Source organism: Anolis carolinensis, chromosome 4 (assembly GCF_035594765.1).
Source record: "Anolis carolinensis isolate JA03-04 chromosome 4, rAnoCar3.1.pri, whole genome shotgun sequence".
Classification (NCBI taxonomy): domain Eukaryota; kingdom Metazoa; phylum Chordata; class Lepidosauria; order Squamata; family Dactyloidae; genus Anolis; species Anolis carolinensis.
The window spans coordinates 96,788,814-96,797,657 of NC_085844.1; the positions used below are offsets into that span (position 1 = coordinate 96,788,814).

Sequence of the window (8,844 nt, forward strand, 5' to 3'; positions counted from 1 at the left end):
TTTTGACATTGATATTGAAATCTGAAATATATACAGAAAGTCTTTATATGAGTCCGCACTGCCAGATAATCTGGGATAAACAGAAAACCTGGGATCAGATCCTGGGATATAGGGCCTGTCTGGAAGGGCCCACAGTCTCACTCTGTTGAATGGTAGGATTAGTCCTGCCAACAGCTTCCATAGAATTTGATCTTAGAGTTTTCTGGGATTACATAATCTTCACTTAACCAGCATTAAGTCTCTAGTGTATCTTATAACTGCGCATGCAACCAACTGGGGAGGGGGTATCCTTGAAATGGAAAGGGAAGGCATCCCCTGCTTGGCTCGTAAGTAGTCTGGATGTAGATATGAAGATGTATCCAGAGTCCAAACATGAATTCAGTTACCCGGAAAAATAACCCATAAAATCCAATAAATAACTTTAAAATAAAAAAAATGTCTTAGTGGTTATATCTGCTTACATTTGCTGCAGGTGACTGGCAATGTTTGTTTCTATAATCAGCTTCTATTTTTTTTTTGTTTCCATGTTCCTGTGACTGGTAATTACAGCCAAGCACATTTATAGATTATATTATTGACATTTTTTTCCAGAGTCCATCACAATGCATGCTGTGTGCAACTTCATCAAAGCCTACAACTTCTATTTGTTTCCCTCTTGAAAACTTAGGCAATCAGAGTGGCAGAAGACGATTTGCTGCATTTCCATTTCATCCTCTTCCTATGTCACTTCCCTCTGTCTGAAAGCAGATGAAAACTATATTTTGGAGCCTCAGAGTATTTTTACCACTTTTTGTTTTCAAATATGGAAATGTCCTACAAACTTTGCCCAAAACCAGATCGTGGAAAAGTTACTTTTCTGGACTGTAGCTCTCAGAAACTCCCAATCAGTATGGCCAATATAATTTCCAAACTGTGCCAGAAATCATCATCACAGGCTATGACTTGTGGGTAGGTAAAGGTAAAGGCTTCCCCCTGACATTAAGTCCAGTCATGTCCAACTCTGGGGGTTGGTGCTCATCTCCATTTCTAAGTCAAAGAGCTGGCGTTGTCCATAGACACCTCCAAGGTCATGTGGTCGGCATGATTGCATGGAGTGCCGTTGCCTTCCCAACAGAGCGGTACCTATTGATTGACTCACATTTGCATGTTTTCAAACTGCTAGGTTGCCAGAAGCTGGGGATAACAGCGGGCGCTCACTCCGTTCCCCGGATTCGAACTGCAACCTTTCAGTCCACAAGTTCAGCAGCTCAGCAGTTTAACACGCTGTGCCACCAGGGATTCCCCATGACTTGTGACTGAGTATGATTGCCTTTTAAGTGTGGGGTCTTGGCAGTAGATCCGTAGGTGACTTTTTTGTGTGTGTCAGGAGCAACTTGAGTCGCTTCTGATGTGAGAGAATTGGCCGTCTGCAAGGACGTTGCCCAGGGGACGCCCGGATGTTTTAAAGCTTTTACCATCCTTGTGGGAGGCTTCTTTCATGTCCCCGCATGGAGCTGGAGCTGATAGAGGGAGCTCATCCGTGCTCTCCCTGGGAGGGATTCGAACCTGGCAGCCTTCAGGTCAGCAACCCAACCTTCAGGTCATGAGGCTTTAGTCCACTACGTCACCGGAGGCTCCCGTAGGTGACTGTAGAGGCCTATTGTTGATCCACATGTTATTTTACAGTAAGGACATTGATTTCCAGGTGGAAGGCGATCCCAACAAAGGTTGGCTTGATGCGCCTTCCTTTTGACACATTTCTCTCTTTCACCCTCTTTGTGTGCCTCTTCAAATTCCATAGCTTGTGCCGGAAAAATGTGATCACTCAATTGAGGCTAGCTCCAGAGTTACTGGGGCCCTTGGGCAAGAAAACCCACTTAAGGGTATTAACTTGAAAGGGGGAGAAATGGTGGAACTACATAGGAGAAGTGATTTTGCATAATTAGTATTTGCATTATTTGCTCCCACATTTGTCTGCTGGAATCTTGTACACATCAAAGGTATGTATATTTGAAGAAGTACCACCCACTGTATGCTAAACCCTTGTACTAGCGGTTTCTTCTGACCAGTTGTACCTGCTGGTTAACTCCTTGACATAGCCTCAGAGTTCACCCCAGTTTAAGGCTCTTCCCATGACCTTGTAGCACCGTAACTTCCTTCTTGTTTACAAGTTTCACTCAGTGCACTTTGCCCAACTCATGTTATGTTTTTATTGCTGTGTTTTTCATGTGTTTTATAATGATTGTGATTTCTTTTTAATGCCTTTTAAATTTATTTGTGTGTTTTTGTATTTGATATTTATATTTGATATCACTGTATGCTGGTTTTATATCTGTGAGCCGCCCCGAGTCCCTCTAGGGAGATGGTGGCGGGGTACAAAAATAAAATTATTAATTATTATTTGCCATTGTTGAGAAATATGTCTTCCAGGTAGAGCTTTTTTTTTCGTGTCAGGAGCAACCTGAGAACTGCAAGTCGTTTCTGGTGTGAGAGAATTGGCCATCTGTAAGGACATTGCCAAGGGGACAATTGCTTTGTGAATTGCTTTTTATGTAATTTTATTTTTATTTTAACTGTGTTGTGGGCCGTGCCCCATGTAAGCCGCCCCGAGTCCCCTTGGGGATATGGTGGAGGGATATAAAAATTTTAAAAAATCTTACTGGGTGACCATTTGAGCAGTGTGGTGTCTGGAGTCAGGAGCCTTTCAAAGGAAAAGTGGTTTGTGATGTCTCCATTTTCTTTTTTTAAAAAAAAATTTTTTTTTAATCCCACACAAACTAAAACCCCTTCCCCACCCATGCACCCTTCACCATGACTTCCAACCCTGAAGCACTATGAAGCCTTTAAGCCAATTTATCTATCCTTGTTAATAGTAACCCTAAATGGAACTCCTCTATATTACTGACTCTCTATTCAGATATGCTATGACCAACTTCCATGTTTCTAAAAAGTCCTCATTACTTTTGTTCCTCCTATTATTGGTAAGTTTGGCCATTAGCATATATTCCCGCATTCTTTCCCTCCAATCCTTTTTAGTTAAACCTTTTTCTCCTTTCTAGTCTTTGGCTATGGTCAATCTTGCTGCGGCAAAGCTATATTGGTATATTTCTTGGTCCTTTTGGTTATTGTTTTCTCTATGTAAACCTAATAGACACAATCTTGGGCTTTTTAAAATCTTATTATGTAGCATTTTATTTGTCTCTTTAATTACCTTGTTCCAAAATGCCTGTATGGTCGCACAAGTCCACCACATATGGATGAAAGTCCCTTTCTGTTTCCTACACCTCCAGCAAATACCTTGTTGTGATTTGTCTATTTTTGCCAATGTTGCTGGGGTGATGTAACATCTATAAAACATTTTATATTGATTCTCCCTAATTGATCCAGATATTGTGAATTTGAATTCTTTGTTCCATAGGTACTCCCAGCTATCCAATTCTATTGGCCTACCTAGGTCCTTGTCCCAGGATATCATTACTGTCTTGACTGTGTTATCCTTCATATTGTAACTTAATATGTATTTGTATAATCTGGAGATTAACCCTTTGTTTCCCTTTTCCCATATTCTTTCCAGTTCTGATTTTTTAGTTGCGAAACCTACCCTCATATCTTTTTTATATCTTTCATACAATTGGTGATATCGAAACCAATCATTAATCTCCAAAGGTAACTGATTGTGGCTCAGGAGTGTGGTGAATAAAGGGTTAAAGAGTCTTCTGAGGGAATTTGAATACAGTTAACCTCTATATCCATAGATTCTGCAGCACCAGCATGTAAATACCCTCCCCCCCAAAAATGCAAAAAGCAATCTTTATTTTGCTCTTGCATATCATAGGACTTGAACATAATAATAATAAAATAATAAAAATGTATTTATATACCACCTTACCTCCTCAAGAGGACTCAGGGCGGTTTCCAACATAGTAAAGAAGCCATATAACAAATTAAATATAATAAATAATAATAAACATGAAACAAGAACATACAATTCAAAACAACCACAAAAATAAATAAAAAACAGTTACAAAGTGCTCCATTAGCGGGGCCAAATATAATGACCAGGGCTTCAGAGTGGGCAAGGCCAACTATAAAGTGCAACAGAATATTATAGAGAAGTGGGTAAAGTGCTGAGCGAGGTCCTAGTTAACAATCCGGGGGGGGTGGGGGTGGGCTAGGACTAAGCCTGCTCAAAAATCTGCAGGAACCACCAAGTTTTCAGATCCCTGCAGAAAGAGGATAGTGTAGGGCAGGGGTCCCCAAACTAAGACCCGTGGGCCGGATGCGGTCCTCCAAGGTCATTGACCTGGCCCCTGTTCTAAACTTTAGACATAGGGTTGACCTAAGTCTACCTGGTCTTTGGAGGTCTCTTTGTTTACTTATGGCCTTATGAGATCATCTAGATGGTCTTTGAAGATCTCTTTGCTTAGCTATGGCCTTATGAGACCATCTAGATGGCTTTTGGAGGTCACTTTCCTTACCTATGGTCATATGAGACCATCTAGATGGCCTTTGAGGGTCCCTTACCTATGGTTTTATGAGTTTGTCTTGATGGCCTTTGGGGCCCCCTTTCCTTACCTATGGTCTTATGAATCCATCTGGATGGTCTTTGGGGCCCCCTTTCCTTACCTATGGTCTTATGAAACCATCTATATGGCCTTTGAGGGTCCCTTTCCTTACCGATGATCTAATGAGACCATCTAGATGTTCTTTGGAGGTCTCTTTGCTTACCTATGGTCTTATGAGATCGTCCAGATCAGGGGTCACCAAACTAAGGCCCATGAGCCAGATGCGGCCCTCCAAGGTCACTTACCTGGCCTCTGTCCTAAACTTTAGACTTAGGGTTGACCTAAGTCTGAAATAACTTGAAGGCACACAAAAACAATCCTAATTTTGGACTATTTTATCATAGTCTGCCCCCCCCAACAGTCTGTGGGACTGTGAATCTGCCCTCCACTTAAAAAGTTTGAGGACCCCTGGTGTAGGGGCTTGTCTGATCTCTCTGGGAAGGGTGTTCCAGATTTGGGGAGTCACCACTGAGAAGACCCTCTCCCTTATCCCCACAAGCTGCGCTTGTGCCAGTGGCGGGAACGAGAGGAGGGCCTCCCCGGAAGATCTCAGAGCCCGTGCTGGTTTGTAAAGGGAGATGGAATCACGAAGATAGGGAGGGCCCATCCATGGATTTTGGCATCCTGGGATAGTCTGGAATCAAATCTCAGTGGATGATTAGACTGGCATGTCTGGAACAAGGTTGGCAGGAGTAAGGTGATTCCATTAACTAGGAGGGTGGCCTCAAACCGGATCCAGAATCAGCAATATTTGCAGAGATGAGATAAATTGGATTAATGTGGTTAAAGAAGTTGAATTCATCTGATGGTTACAGGTGAGAGAGGGAGGTACGCCTGGAAGCTACAAGGCGTAGAGCCTTTTCGATCTATGCTCCAATTCTGTGGAACTCATTGCCTCCATATCTTAGAGCAATGTCGGAGTTGCGACCTTTTGTAAAAGCGCTCAAGACTTGGCTGTTTAGTTGTGCATTTAAGTAAATCAGATCTAATTGCCAAATAGTCACTGTTGAATGTTTTTAGGTTGAATGTTTTTATGTTGAATGTTTTTTATATTGTGGAATGATATTTTAAATTGTAAGTCGCTCGGAGTACTCTGGTGGAGAGCGACTAATTAAGAAATAAAGTGAAGTGAAGTGAAGTGAAGTGAAGATTTATTTTTTAATTATTCATTGTTGTCATAGGATATTAGGAGAGACATTATGTATTTCTTTGTAAAAGATACGGGAAAGGTAAGTGTATAGATAGGAAAAAGGTATAGAAGATAGTTGAAACTGATAGAACTAGCAGTAATAGATGGATTGTTTTCTTAGATTAAGGATTAATTGATAATTTTTATTTTTTAGGAAAAAAAACACTGAAAGCCCATTGTAGACTTTTTAAGGGAGAAAAAGGACAAAATTGGTTACTTTTGGTTTTGCTTTCTTTTTTCATGTCAGGAGAGACTTGAGAAACCGCAAATCACTTCTGGTGTGAGAGAATTGACTGTCTGCAAGGACGTTGCCCAGGAGACGCCTGGATGTCTGATGTTTTTACCATCTTTGTGGGAGGCTTCTCTCATGTCCCTGCATGGAGTTGGAGCTGACAGACAGAGCTCATCCGCGTTCTGTCTGGGTTGGATTCTAATCGGCAACCTTCAGGTCAGCAACCCAACCTTCAAGTCAGTAGTCCTGCTGGCACAAGGGCTGAATGAATAGGAAAGAATGTATGTGCATGTTAAAGAGTGAGTTATGATTAATTAATGTACGTACTTATGACTGATGGCAAGATCAGACGTCATCTGCCCCTCTTTTTTCTCCTTTCCATTTTCTTTGAATCTTGTAATTAAATAAAATGTATAGAAAGAGTGAAAGATCAAAGTAAATTGTTACTTTCAAATGCTGTAAGTAACTATCTACTTTTGACTAAATGATGAAATTCGATACTACTCTGTTATAATTATAAACATTTATCTTAAAAGTAACAGTTTTAAGTACAGTAGAGTCTCACTTATCCAAGCCTCGCTTATCCAAGCTTCTGGATTATCCAAGCCATTTTTGTAGTCAATGTTTTCAATATATCATGATATTTTGGTACTAAATTCGTAAATACAGTAATTACAACATAACATTACTGCATATTGAACTACTTTTGCTGTCAAATTTGTTGTATAATCTGATGTTTTGGTGTTTAATTTGTAAAATCATAACCTAATTTGATGTTTAATAGGCTTTTCTTTAATCCCTCCTTATTATCCAAGATATTCGCTTATCCAAGCTTCTGCCGGCCCGTTTAGCTTGGATAAATGAGACTCTACTGTATTAGACACAAGAAAGACATGCAACTTGATAGGCTTTCTATAAAGTCTGGAGGAAAATTGACACCAATTCCCACAAGGAGGATGAGGTTTGCAAAAGAAACACAGCTTTCTATTCCCAACTAAATCCATGGAAGACCAATTGTGTGTGTATATGCTACATATGATATATATGATATATATGATATATATGAGATATATATATATATATATATATATATATATATATATATATATATAAATACACAAAAATAACACTTTTTATATCTATACACATATATCTGGGAGTTGTAGTTCACCCACAATCAGATAAACTGTGACCTCCACTGATGATTGACCTGGTCCAAATTTGGCACACAGAACCCCTATGACTAACTCAACCTACTGATGGATTTGAGGTGACTGACTCACAATGGTGGGAATTGTAATTTACCCTACAGCCAGAGAGCACACTGAACCTCACCAATGATGCATCTAAAGCACACTTGCCCAACATAACAAACTGTAAGTACTGATGGAGTTTATCAAGGTTAACCTGGCATTATGGGTGATTTTCTTCATGTCAGGAGCAACTTGAGAAACTGCAAGTTGCTTCTGGTGAGAGAGAACTGGCCATCTGCAAGGACATTGCCCAGGGGACGCTTGGATGTTTTAATGTTTTTACCATCTTTGTGGGAGGCTTCTCTCATGTCCCTGAATGGAGCTGGAGCTGATAGAGGGAGCTCATCTGCGCTCTCCCTGGGTTGGATTCAAACAGGCAACCTTCAAGTCATCAGTCCTGCCGGCACAAGGGTTTAACCCACCGGGGCTCCTATTATGTGAGTCATAGTTCACCTACAACCTTATACATTTTGTACAATTTAAAAATTGACTTTTTCAAATAACCCGAGCAATGCCGGGTACCCAAACTAGTAAAATATAAAACATACTGCTGCTGCTCAGTCGTTTAGTCATCTTCAACTCTTCGTGACCTCATGGACCAGTCCATGCCAGAGCTCCCTGTCGGCCGTCGCTGCCCCCAGCTCCTTCAAGGTCAACCCAGTCACTTCAAAGATACCATCCATCCATCTTGCTCTTGGTCGGCCTCTCTTCCTTTCTCCTTCCATTTTCCCCAGCATCGTGATCTTTTCCAAGCTTTCCTGTCTCCTCATGATGTGGCCAAAATACTTCAGCTTTGCCTCTAATATCCTTCCCTCCAATGAGCAGTCGGGCATTATTTCCTGGAGGATGGACTGGTTGGATCTTCTTGCGGTCCAAGGCACTCTCAGGATTTTCCTCCAGCACCAGAGTTCAAAAGCGTCTATCTTCCTTCGCTCAGCCTTCCTTATAGTCCAGCTCTCGCATCCATAGGTTACTATGGGGAATATATATATATATATAACATACATATGGAATATGCCAAACCATCAAAATCACTATGAAACACCAAACAAAGCTAACTAAGGCTGGATCTACACGGCCCTATATCCCATGATATGATCCCACATCATCTATTTATCCCAGATTATATGACAGTGTGGACTTATATAATCCAGTTCAAAGTAGGGCCCTTCCACATTGTAATTTATCCCAGGATTGAATTCCAGAGTATCTGCTTTAAACTGGAATATATGAGTCCCCACTGCCAGATAACCTGGGGTAAACAGATAATCTGGAATCAAATACTGGGATATAGGGACAGTGTGGTAGGACCCTCAGATAATCTAGGATCAGATCCTGGGATAAAGGGCAGTGTAGATCCAGCCTAAAAGAAAGAGTCTAAGAACTACAAACTACAAAAAATGAAGGACATGGCATAGATTCAGATGATCACAGTAGAATTGTTTTTAAGGCAGTATAAACCTTAATGGTCCATGGACGAGAAACCATTAAGAGCTGCATGAAAGGTTCCTAACATAAAGACTAACTGGTGTATAACTCCAAAAGAACATTTCACCTATGTTTCATGGCGTTTGTACTAGCAAAGTAATGGCTAGATGTCAAAAGGAGGTGGGATGGATGGATATG

At 40.8% G+C, this 8,844-nt stretch overlaps 1 long non-coding RNA gene across 1 annotated transcript; it reads right to left on the bottom strand.

The window, feature by feature from the left end:
• Positions 1-5,855: 5,855 nt before the first annotated feature.
• Positions 5,856-8,196, bottom strand: LOC134299028 (uncharacterized). Its single transcript, XR_010006189.1, has 2 exons — positions 7,767-8,196; positions 5,856-6,226 (listed from the first exon to the last, which is right to left on the bottom strand). It is a non-coding gene; the product is annotated as an uncharacterized LOC134299028 (long non-coding RNA).
• Positions 8,197-8,844: the final 648 nt, after the last annotated feature.